Raw genomic sequence first — 11538 nt, 5'->3', positions numbered from 1 at the left:
GGGGGGGGGGGGGGTGAAGTGGGAGGTGGTGAGACCTCACCATCCCCGATTCTCCCCAATATTGATATTAGAGTACAGCAGTAGGATCTTAGTTTATCCCCCGAGGGAGAAACGCGTCGACGGGTTTACATTCGCACTTTCGAGGCGCACCCTCGGCCATTCGAAACCCCGACCGGCAACCGACGAGGGGGGAGGTTCGGGGTGAAGTTCTCTCAATTTGAGTCCGCTTATCAAAATAATGCTTACATCTTCATAAATATTTGGCCGCGTGTTTTATTTGACGGGGCGCAGCGACAGCCGTGAAATCACTATGGAAATGAGAATAAGGGTTCTGGACACGGGGTTGCCGGCTATACGCGGCCCACGGGGGAATATCGCGGCCGATTCGCTACGCTGTTCGACTAACGTCGCTTCTCTCTGCGCCGGCCGTCCCTGGTACGCGCATTCGCACCCTTAAGGCTCTGACCTTCGCCACTATTAGCGTTAACGTTCCTATAGCTATTCCCTGTGCACCGGTACCGAGCACAGTGTTTCATCCCTCTCACTCTAACTTCCTCTCTCAATCTCATCGGCCTTTTCCCTTTTTCCCTCCCGCCAATAAGGCGGAATACAAGCTGCCGAGTCAGGCAGTATATTTGTCCGTGCGTGCGCGCGCGCGGGTCTAAGACTGTATAAACATTTCAAATTAGTATTCAGATGCGCAGCTGTTGACTGCTCGGTGGCCGCTTGCTTTCGAGGGCTTCCGAGGCTTCGTTTAATTGTCAGGCAGATGCCCTCTCTCTCCTTGCCCTCTGGCCCTCTCGACACCCCCGCGCACCCCCGCACACCCTGGGCTCCCTTTTCACCGAAAGACAGGGACCCTAGACAGGGACTCCACTGATTCTCACGTATGGTTTCCTCAGCAACGTATCCATCCCTGATCCTCGACTCTCCCTCTCGTTGACTTTACGCTTTCAAATAAAACGTAATGATGTAGAGACTAGACCTTAGGTCATTGTCCTTATCCTGTCCCATCCGCCTCGAGTCTATGCTCTGTGCGATCTCAAGGTTAGAAAGGGTAGAAGGGTATCGAGGAGGGAAGCTGTATACGTCGCGTCTGCGTCGATGGGACGACAAGGTAGCATTTAAAGTTGGTCAGTCAAGTTTGCTGGATTCGCATGAGAGTGAGAGAGAGAGAAGTAGGAGGAGAGTCCGAGAGCGTGGGTCGACAGGTCGCTATTAGAATATTAAATCGAGCGGGCAGCCGATTCGATTTGAGCGATACACAACAATAAGGCATTTATAACCAATGGTTAAATCAATTTAGCTCTCAAGGCCTCGTCCGTTATTCCCTTGACCGAGGAGAGCCGTCATGCGGCGATTATAGCTCATCCACGGGAACCCTGAGACGTCGACCTGGTTAAGTTTTTCGAGCCTTTTTCAGGAATCGGTTTAGCCTGTACCCCGGGACTTATATAGTCCGTGTATTTCTATATGGACCTCCGTGGGTTTATATCCGTAAGTGTGTATCGGCGACGAGACGATGTTCGTCTGAGGCACGAGCAGCCGATGATACTCAGCAGATATGCCAGGGTGTTATTGCTGGAAATGTAAGCGGCCGAGCAGAGACTATTGGGACTGTATAAAATGTGAAACGGAAAGCACGTACATTAATCCGACGGGAATGCCGTGTTATGACATCTCGTAAACAGGGTATACGCGCTGATGAATCGCGGCCAGTTACTCATGGAGAAACACGTTAAATAAACTCACGTTATTAACTCGATAAACTTGGCTGAGGCAACAAACATTAAACGGCATAACTCAATTTTACCCTCGATGTACTCCTAGGAAGTCGCTTCTAGGCTTAGTCGTCGAGGTCGTGTCTGCTTCGGGAGTAAAATGATCTCGTCACCTCGGCCATATCCGATTCTAGATTTATCGTGTAAACGAACGATTTATCGACGGTGGATACGCAGATCCGACGAGACGTAGGTGCAGTACCCGGTTGATTATATTACGACGGTAGTCGAGAGGACCGTTTCACTTTCACCTCTTGCACGTATAGTCGCACAGCTATTACACAGCTATACGCGAATGACTATAGGTGCTGCTACGGAGTATGGCGCATAGGCAACTCTTCGTAATGGCAGAAACGATAATGGCGCTCTTACCTTAGCCGTGGATTGGCGAGTGTCTGTGGCCGAGAGGGCTGGGTATAACGCGAGGTACCTAGGATACAACGTATTCGGTGTAGCGAGAACTACCTAACTCGCGCTAGATGAGAGGATCGTATTCGATGCTATCGTCTCTGCCACCCGCGGCTTCTCTTCCGCTCTAGCCAGCCCAGCCAGCCTACCTATCCAGCCATACAGTCAGCCAGCCAGTCTTCCCTAGGAGTGCCCTCCTTCCTTGGTGCGCCTTCTCGCACGGTATCGCGCTCTCCCTCCCCTCCCCGCCCTCGCCCAGTGCCACGGCCTAGGACGAGGGTATAGTTATACAAGGTGGTGGCATAGCTATACTTCTTCGACCGCAGTAAAGTTGAGTGAACCTCTAATAAAAAGAGCGCCCATCGGTCTGGATGGATGGATGGATACACGATATTTTGCTTCCCGTCCTCATAAAACCGACGTTTTCGTGGGAACACTATATCGGTACGTGACAGGAAAGAAGGTCCACCGCAACTATCATAATACGTGCACATAGTAACGGAGCGAGCGTCCGGAAGCTCCTCTATCTTTATCAGATACATTTTGAGATTTATATACTTGTAATTGATATATCCATATGCGGTGTACGGTGTACGAAAGGAGGTGCGATCGAGTGGAAATATTCTTTTTTTTTCACCATGTTCCTATTCACCGATATCCTCGGCCTTCCTAATTTGTCGATGTAGATCGTAACCTAAAGATGCCTCGTGTTTTACTTTTCTTTGAGAGAGGTCATAAATCCCCTAACGAAAGGCGCGTAGTGACCTCGACTCACGGCGACAGGTGCACGCGTAGGTGGACGAGTATTCCTTCCTGGTTGCCTGCCGGTGCGTCTTCACTGCGCGAATAAGAACCAACGCCGAGAGCAGCGGGAAGAATGAGGGACTGCGAAGAAAGTATATATGACGTGGCGGGTGATTAGGGCGTATGAAAGGAGTATGTTAAGCAGCTGACGAAGACTCGGCAGAGTTTCAGGGTGGTTTCTACCACCCTGCGTTATCGCGATAGGCACGAAAATGAGCTCGCGGTCCGATCGAAAGTTTTGCGTAGAGAAAATTGAGTGGGTTCCGAGGATAAGAGCCAGGGTGGCTGAAAGTAATGGTGGACTGGTGTATAGCTGTGGTCTAGTGTACAGTGGTGCGAGGCTCAAAGCGATGAAACGATGAATCGTAAGGGTAGGCAGGGTAGAAACGGTATTAACGGGGCCGAGTATGGATATGGTAGTTCAGGCATACGTTCTGCTTACACACGGTGCGATGTGTGCAGCCAACGCAGGAAGTTACTTATCTCCAGTTGAGCCAATGCCCCGACTCCCGACTCCCTGACTCCAAGTGATATATTATTTAAGAACGTTATGCTAATACGGCCGAGCCAACGTTACACTCCGGGTTAATGCGTTGGGAGGCCCACGACGGGGGCCGGTGTGAAACGAATAATTTCCATGAAGGTAAGCAGCACCAGCGAGTGGCCAATGATAGCAGCAACCCCAGATGCCACCGTATACGTAGATTGTTACCTTTTACATGAGAACACGTGCACCTCCGACTATCCAAATCGATTCGCGTCTCCTGTCTTCCGCGACTAGACATTCGTCGCACGTTCAGCTTCACGTGGACGCGCGACACGATGGTACAGAGGAACACGGTGGATGGTCAATGGTCAATGGTCAATTGTCAATGGTGGCGCCTGGTCATCGCACTTCGACCGTGTCCACCAGCTTAATAAGCAAACTTCCTGGAAGACGATGAAAAATATTGTTTTTGCAAGCAGGCGGCGTTACGTGTCGCGATTTCATTATCGGCCGATGCCGCCGATGCCGTTCGCGACGCAGGACGTCGCGAGACGAGAGGCCTGGGTGCTCGTAGCGTCGATGGTGGCGCGCGGGTGCGAATGGATTCACGTGCAGATGGGAATAATAGGCAAGTACGCGAATGAATGTACACCGAGCGGTCAAGGGACAAGAGCGGCGGCTTCGGTCGTTCGACAAATGGGAGCCCCGCCTCATCCGCTCTGCCGTCCCTCGTCGAAAGACTCGGCGGATGAGAGCAATTTGTGGGCTTTTACAAAATGTTTATGTCGAGCGTGTACCGTCATAATATCTCCGTTGTATCGTGCGCATCGATTTAGCGAGGCGCATTAGGCATAATCACGGGAAGACCCGACAAAGACTTCGTCGCGATGGCTTGCGCAACTATCTAATTAAGAGTCGGATCTAATTACGTGACTGGTACCAGGAATCGGCTGATATCATCAATTTATATATGAAAGATCGATCGAACGAGATCACCCGGTATATTCTGTCCGAGAGGCAAAAGTTATTCGAATGTTTCGTTCGCCGGAGATACGTCGCATCTGACCCCTGTGGCACTGTAGTACAGAGCACCGGTGCACCGTCTGCCAGGTCCGCGTTAAGGAGGAATCAGGTACGCGGACGGGTGGCTGTTGTCATACCATCGGTGGATGGACGCACGTGGGCACGTGCAAACGCAGAAACCGAGCCAACCGTCTTTCTAATTCGTATTCGTGCACCTGACTGACCTCTTATTCTTCTCCGGATCTCATTTAACACCCCCGCGGGCAGCAGACGCGGCTTGGCGCAACTTCCACCTCATTCCCTTTCGTTCGCTTGCCCTGGCATTCCCCGTCTCTCACCTGCGTGCCGAGTTGGCCGCATGTGCCACTACGTTTGAGTTTTATGGCCGCGCTGCTAATTTCAGCTTGAATATTATTAATACCAGGGCGTATATAAAACCCGAGAGCCGAGTCTCTGAGATACAGGTGGCTCCTTTCATTTGGTATACCGGACAAGATAAGAATGGAGTGTAAGCTGCTCCTCCGTGGCAGCGCGACTCGATAGGATCCGATAGGAGTTGCCCGGTACACAAAGGCCAAGGGAGAAGAGGAAGACGCGCGATGCGCACCCGCGTGAATCCTCATTCTTGTTTCCTCGGGTTATACCGACCACCGCCGTCCCCCCGTGAGCCTCCTATCATATCTCAGGTGTCACGGGAGACAAATAACGCGTACGCGCCAGCCTCGCTGGCTAAATACGTAAATGCCTGCGTAATAGCTCGTCGAATTAACGCCTCGGCGGGCAGCAGGTGGGATCAACGGACCTCACGGCCCAAGACTCCCGACGTAATCCACCCGGGCCAGCAGTAACGTTACTGCAATAAGCGTCCCAAGGGACTGAATAATAACAGCTTGAAGAATGGAGGAGGCGAGAACGGGCTGCGAATGCGGGCTCGGACGTAGCAGCCCGGCGTGGTTGCTGTGTTTCCTATACTCGCATTCTCTATACCAGCCCACTGTGGACTATGGTAGCTATAGTACCGAGTCGACTTTCCGGATGCGGTGTATTTCACGCTAGTGGCTTTCGAAATACGTTGAAAAAGCCTGGCTAATTAATAATCACGCGGAATGAGCGAGCACGTTGCGTCGTGGAACTGGCGCAACAGCATTATTTACTTACTCGACACATCCTCGCTCTTTCCCTTCCTGCTGTAAGACTCGCTAGACGAAGATAACGGTTCCGCTCGACGACTCATTCTCTTTTTTCACGATCCTGACATAACCAGGTCTCCGAGTTATGCTGGTCTCATCCCCAACCAGCATCTGGGTGTACAGCTAGCATGTGCGACTGAGATAGGGAATCGTACGATATGCGACAGGGTAGCGGCATCTGGACCTGGGTTCATCCTATGTATGGACACCGTCACCAGGGTGTGGATCCACGCATGGTTACCCGGAACATCCTCGATCCATAGGATAATGTCGAGAGTAGCTGGTACACGTATACGTACGTTTCTACGTATCTAACGTTGATACGGCTCAAGCGAGCGACATAGGAAGCATCGTATTAACGGGGTCAAGAGGGCTGGCTGCTGCCCCTCGAACGAGCGCGACATGGCTTCTGCATTAGATCGACGTGTTCTTCATTAACGACAATAAGGAGAAATCCAGGAAACGCTCCTTCCTGCGCGACCACTCGCGAAATCCGGCTACGAGGTAGTCGCTGTTGTAGCTACGTTCAGTTGGCGAACCTTTGCGGATGAAGTATTTCGAAGGGGATGCGTGTATACGGGTTATACGTCAAGTTGACGTTTTATAGGATTCTTCATTGATATAACGATAGAGGGTAGGTCAGCTCGCGGCCAGCGTCGTCAGTACGGGATCTTCTATACCGGCCCATCATTCGGGGGGCTTGTTGAGGAGGCAGGGGAAAAAGTGGAAAGAATCGTGCGGAAGGAATGCCCAGCAATCTTGATATAAGTAATGCATTTCTTTTATATCTCTGCGAGATAAAGAATAATGGATGGGAGACGCGCGACGATACGTCGCGCGGAAGATATGATGCTCCCTGGCTTATACGCCATCTACGGGAACAATATAACGAGCTAACGGATGTCTCGCGTTTATACTGACCCGACGGATAAATCTATATTGGCTTTTTGGCGTCAGCCGATTTCAAATCTGAAATATCGTTGCGGTAGTACCAATTGATTTGTGGGCTTAAAAACACCGTTTGACAGATGCGACTCCTGTTTGTATTTCTTGGTTATAGGGTAGTGTGCTGTGTGCGACATACGTCACGGCACGTATGGATGAATGAGATCCGATGGAAGCCTGCGAGCGCGTTAATCGAATGACAGCAGGCGATTTCTAATCGACTGCATTAGAAGATTGAAACTTGTGTACGAGCTCAGAGTCGTGACGTGGTGAAATTTATCGATACGTATTGCCAATCGATATCGAGTATAGGTGATAACGTATCTCTATGGAGGCAGAGTGTACGTGGGGTGGGGTGCTTTTGAATGTTTTCAAGTACTATAATATATATACGTACATCGCGAATATTCGAATCAGGATGCCGTCCTGTGGCATGACTACGTGGTCTGGAGGAATGGGTGGCTGGGTGAATAGGTAGTACCTAGGTATAAAGGAGCCGGGGTGACATATGGCAGGCTCTGGGCCGGAATCAGCCGGACGGACGGGACTTGATGGAGTACTCGGGAATCCTGAGCCCTGTGCTACCCGGTCGCTTCCTAGGGAGCGTCCACTGCCTGCTGACCCCTGAATAACGCGGCTTTCCTACCCACTTCCTTGGACTTCTTATCGAAGAAATATCATTTTATTTCATTTATGGCCATATCGCCATAGGAAATCCCACCGTCTCTCCCGCTTCTTTTTTTTTATGGGGATTTCTCAAGTTATTGATATACCATATAGCTCCGCGGATGGTCAGTTTTGACTTTGTGACAAAAGCCAGACGGTATTGGATCGGGGTCAAGGGTCAGAGAGAAAGTATGATACGTACGTTTAGAGAGAACGAACGAAGCGGAAGAGAGAAAGAGCTAGTTTCGATATAATCGACAAATCATAAGGATGAGACTTCAAGGGTGCTTCGATAATCCATAATGAAAATCACATTGACGCTTGTTTTGATAGGCGAAAGAAAAAAATAGAAACCTGAAGATTCGCGATAACTCGATAAAATCATAATAAACCCCCATACTTCGTATCGTACGGGTATCGATGCACGGTGTTTGACGTACAAAGTGTGGCGCACTGACCCGTTGTACGAGCTCCACGAACTTTTGAGAATTCTGAGGAGTCTACGTGATCAGATTGAAGAGTTTCGAACGATCGAGGAATCCAAGAGTTTCTCGCATTTTTCCTCGTGTTTCGTGGCGCTCCTACGATGCTTCTCCTGAGCGCGGAGAAAGAGGAGGTGGGCAACGAGGTAGGAGGCAAAGAGAGAAGTCTCGAATAAATCGTTCGTTTCCATCGACGATGACGCTAGTAGGATGCAGGAGGCGTGTGTGAACGTTTACTCCCGATATCGATCGATCGGTATTCCATAGATTTCTCCGTATTCAACCTCGTTCTTACTAAATAGGAATATGTCGACTTTTACAGGATAGCCAAAGGAGACAGCTCATACGGCCATGAGCGCGAGCGAGAGCGAGATAGATAGACAGATAGATACAGATAGTCAGAGAGGGAGAGGAAGAGTTTACTGCCATTGCTGGGAGAAACGTCAAAATTGATATTCCTCGCTCGCGTCGTCCTCGCGCGTATAAACCCAGAATCCGATATTTCGCGTGCCTGTATTCTCATATGCGACGGTCGCGGGTGCGTCAGCTACGACGACGTCGTGGGCGCCGAGGCACCACCATCGCCAAGAGTATAACAGTACGGAAAAGCAGGAATCGAGTATGTTTCGCCAGAGGCACACACGTATCTCGTGCGCAATATCATATGTGTCGTGGGTTCGTACGGGCATGAATTTCTAGCGGTTTGTCAACTTCACGTAGAACGTGACTCGCGCGCTTGGTAAATTGCAAGGACCATATCTCGCGTATTCTCCCGTTCGTATGAATGGGAGACCAAGCAGCCCGAAACCCTGTACACGATATATATTGCGATTTTCTGTCTCTCTCTCTCTCTCTCTATACAAATATATGTATATCGTAAAGGAAGGTGCAAGGCATAAGGTATAACGTGTAGCGAGGAGCGACGGGGTAATCGCGAAAAGTGGCAGCGAAATATGGAGCGAATGGAATTCCACGAGCGTTCACTCGGCTCGATTAGGTCAGCCCATTTGTTATGCGAATGGTCGACTCATTGGATATTCCAGCGAGCGTACTTTTTCGATATTTCTACGGGGGCTGGTATCATAGAAACGTGAAAGTCACCCCCGTGCAACCCTTATACAGAATCCAAGTCCAAGCATTATATCGAGCCCTCCTGTATCGCGGTCCAGCCTGTTCCCGGTAGGGGTTTCGAACGTTATCGATGCTTTTTGGGTAAAACTTGGAAAGGTTGTTTCCTGCTGAAGCCATAAAGTGACAGTTCCCGGCAGCGAGTATAAACTTTCTCTCACGACGACAGAACGAATATCAGAAAGTATAAAGGAGGATGAATGCGTGACGGTAGATGGGCGAGGGAAGGAGGAGAGGGGTGAAGGTGGTTAGAGAGGGAGTTGGAACTCGCCCATGGGAGTGATGGGAGTCATGGGAGTATTACGGATTCAAGGGCTTCGCGACAGAGGGTGCTGGTGTCGGAAAATCTTCTTTCGAAACAGTCACCTCCGCCGGCTCCTTGGAGACATCAGCGACCTAATATTTCCATATCCTGATATCGAATAAATGGATCGTTGCCTCGAGCGCGACGCTTCTATAAATCCTGCCAGTCCCGTCATGCATCACGCGTTCGACCTGGGCTCTTTTTTTCCAGTTCCCCTGCTCGACGTTCCGTATTTCAATCCTCCGAGTCTCGCAGGTGACGTCTTGGCCCAGCTCCGTCGGCGAGGTCCGCGAGGACGCGGCAAGATGATTAAAGAAAAAAAGAAAAACTTAAAAATTCAGAAAGGGCAAGAGTCGAAGCGAAGCTCCTCGTGGGCTGATTAGCATGCACTCGGCACGCTCCGCGCTCTCGAGAAGCCTTGCGAGACCACGTCACGCGTTCCCACACTGCGTAAAACGTGTCCGTTTCACCCACACTACGCGCAGGTAGACGCACCTGCCACCTGCCACCGTCACCGGCACCTCCTTCGCCTCCACCTCCTCCTCCAGCCAGGACACTCCTCGGTCAAGGTGTTTTCATGATTTTCCTTCGATATCCGTGGACATCGCCACGGCGAGCTGCGATATCGCCAGAGCAGGCGCCGGCTGCATAGCCAAGCGACCAGGATGTCATTGTTCGAATCCTCCTAGGTGTCTCTATTCTTATCCTTATTTCTGATTCCCTTCCCTTCGCCATTATCTATACTCCTTGCGCTCTCCGTTCCTTCCACCGCACCACCCTTCTCCCTGCCTTTTCCCAGCTAACGCATTCCGCGTCTTGCCCATACGTTCTGCACATACTATACGCATGTATCTCAAACACGGGACACCGTAACGCCGGCTCGCTCCCCGTTACTCTATTATTGCCAAGCGCAGTTGGTCAGCTGGAATAAGTTCCAAGCCGAGGCTCCATTCTTACAGTCGTATCGTACCAGCCAAAGGAAGCTGACTGCTCTCTAGGTGGAGCAGGTACGTATCAGGAATAGATACTCTACAGGCAGAATAACTATGCGCCAGGTTACGCCGCGTTACGGCACGAACCACCAGCCTAGCGTATCGGCTCGGCACAGCGTCGTAAACATCGTAGGCTGCGACTTGTAAATTCTCTCCTGGCGTTTTAATGGTCTAGTACGCGCATGTATTAGTTACAGCGACATTAATAACTCTGCGAGAAAAGGCCTCCGTGCCGATTAATCCAAAACTTCGTTAGCGTTCTAGATTTCATGTCACGGAGAGCACCGATCCAAATGGCATTTCACGTGTTTACAACTCTGCGTCATTATCAATTTCACTTTGCATTACATTTTCTTTTTTTAAACAAATTCTCCTACCCCCTCTTATAATCCTCCGACATCTTGGACTCTCGTATTCGTGACTTATAATTCGAAAGCGCAGACCGGAACCGCAGGACAGAGAACTCGGGGGTAAGTTTTCCTACGATAATTATACACTCCCATTCAAGCCGACCTTTTCCACCGTGTCCCTCTTCACCTACCTACCCTTTCAGGACTGTCCTCTTAAATTTCGCCTTATTTATGTCCCGGCTAATGTATTCAACGCCCGTTTTATCCGCACCGTCTTGGTTTAATCTTAAACGGCCCCTTAGATCGCGCACCCCTCCCCCCGACCGACCCCCCTCTCCCACCCACGCATCCTTCCTAGTCCGGATACGAGCCAACCGTGGCGACATCTTCGTTCTCTCTTCGGCCTCTTCTTCCCTGCCTTACCTCCCTTTCTCACTCCCTCTCTAGTACTCACCAAAACATGGAAATAACAGAGTCGCAGGGTTGTTCGCCTACGTGGAATTTACGTATCCTTTTTTTTTTTTGTAAAATCGATGGGCGTATGGACTAGCGGAAGGCACAGGAGAAAAGCACACCTATAGCCAAAGAGAGATTTGCCTGCTACCGCGGGTGCAGCATAAATAAACAAGAGAGAGAGAGAGAGAGAGAAGACGAGACTGAAAGACTACATAGTGAAGGCGGGAGGAGTTCGGCGGGGCGAGGGGGGAGGTCTTGGAGAATAGCCGTGAGGGAGGAAGAGAAACAGACAGGGACGAAACAATGGCTTTGTGCACAAGGAATGAAATGAAATCTACAGTGCGGTAAATTAAAGTGCTCCGTTTTAATGCCGTTATAGGGATTACTGCTCTCGGTCTCCTCTTATACCCCCCTCATCCTCATCCTCCTTAACTTCCTTCTTCGGAGGCTCACCCTTTAGCCAGTGTAAGTAAGAACTCGGAGTCCCGACCTTCTGCACCCCCCCCCCCCCCCCGCCCCCCC

Source organism: Cephus cinctus, unplaced genomic scaffold, assembly GCF_000341935.2.
Source record: "Cephus cinctus unplaced genomic scaffold, Ccin1 Ccin1_scaffold0709, whole genome shotgun sequence".
NCBI classification, from domain to species: domain Eukaryota; kingdom Metazoa; phylum Arthropoda; class Insecta; order Hymenoptera; family Cephidae; genus Cephus; species Cephus cinctus.
Note: the sequence above shows the minus strand (reverse complement) of the source record.